Here is a 1,889-nt window from a genome sequence, read left to right as displayed (position 1 = left end):
GGTATTCATCACCAATTATGCAATCTGTTCACGTTTGTAAACATAAAAGAGGTCTGTAATGTTCATCACAGGTCACTTCAATTGTGAGGGACGGAATGTAAAATACAAACCTAGAAAACCACTTTAGCTTTTTTTTCTAACTTTCCTACTCTAGCTCCGGTTGCTATGAGCAACTTTGGCTGATTTTTAAAGATTGTATGTGTACGTTGTGCAAACCATTTCTATTTAGATCCCACAAATAAGAAAGACTTGTCTCTTTCTTTCTAAAGGGTACATCCTCCATTTATTACCCATATCAATGGTATCCATTTGAGCTGATTATCTGTATAAAAGACATTTGTCCACACCCTTAAACAGTCACACTGTAACATCTCCATCATAACTAAGACCAGAGAGCTGTCGAAGGTCACCAGGAACAAAATTCTTCACTTGAACAAGACTGGGATAAACTAATCTACAATAAAAAAGCAGCTTGGAGGGATCAACTGTTGGAACAATTTTAGAAAACAGAAGAAATACAAGATTACTGACATTCTCCCTACACCTGGAGCTCCATGCAAGATCTCACCTGGTGGAGAACAAATGATCTTCAGAACGGTGAGGGAATAGCCCAGAACTACATCATTGAACTGGTCAATGACCTGAAGAGAGCTGGTACCACTGTAACAAATGTTGCTATAATGACAAGTCATCATGGATTCAAATCTTTCTATTCTCTGAAGGTCCTTCTGCTTAAACCAGCATATATCCAGGCTAGACTTTTATTTTGAAGGGTAAGAATTGAACTCTCTAAACTTGCAAGCATTTTCTCCTCTTTGGCGAGTAAAAGTTAGAGGGTTAGTCACTACATGGCGAGTGAGCATTCGCAAAACCATAGAAATATTTATTAGCTCTTCTTAGGTTTAACTTCTTTTGTCCTCTCCTCCATCTGCACGCGAGATCAACAAACATACGTGATGCAAGACACATCACCTCACCTACGGTCACTTCACCTGTGTAGTGTTTAGTTTTGGCTGAGGAAACAGCAAAACATGGGACAACTTTCAACTAAATTGTATCAGAACTTCAGGATAAAGCTGCTTCACTTAAAGTAGCAACATATATGGCATTCACGATAGAAGAGAGTATTACTAAGCTACATTATTTTATCTGGGGGAGAAGCAATTTAGAAAAGTTGACCAGAGGCATCAGCCTCTCCCAATTCATCATTACAATCCAATGTGTGGAAACAGTTTGAATTTGGCAAAGTCATGTGACCAAACAGTGTGGTAGAATGTTTTAATAATTGTATTATTCTGATGTGGAAAAACAGCAGTGGGCTGAACTTTATGAAACTAAAATGTGAATGGGTTTGACATTAATTCTTTTTAGACATATTTATTTCACACTTGATTATCTTGCAAGAAACAAAGAGAATCTGTAAAACTTCACCTGCAGTGAACCAGTAACTCTGAGTCCGAGATAAATACCTGATTGAGTTTTAGGTCAGTGAATCGGATCGGGAACCACAAATGACATTAATTAAATTGTTTTTTTAAAATGAATTGTTACAGCCAGAACACTAACAGAAATAGAGAAGGAAGAGAAACATAGAGCCTGTTGAAGATCTCATCTGAATCTTAATAAAAAATGTTTCCTCTTTAGTCCAGTAGCATCATTCTGAATAAGACTGATTCTGAATTTTCAAAAAGGAAAGGCTTAACATACAAGGTGCTTTCTTTTACTGCGAGATAAAAGACTACCAAGTTGCCATTAACAATTTATTTTTTCAATATTTTTAATTGTCTTTTATAATGATTTATGGGGAAAATAAAACTTTTATTTGCTTACTTTCAGAACAAAAAAAATGAACTTCTACTTTTAAGAACACTCCCCTAAAGTTAAACAGA

The sequence above is a fragment of the Oryzias melastigma genome, linkage group LG4 (genome assembly GCF_002922805.2).
Source record: "Oryzias melastigma strain HK-1 linkage group LG4, ASM292280v2, whole genome shotgun sequence".
NCBI lineage: Eukaryota > Metazoa > Chordata > Actinopteri > Beloniformes > Adrianichthyidae > Oryzias > Oryzias melastigma.
This window is presented reverse-complemented; position numbering follows the sequence as displayed.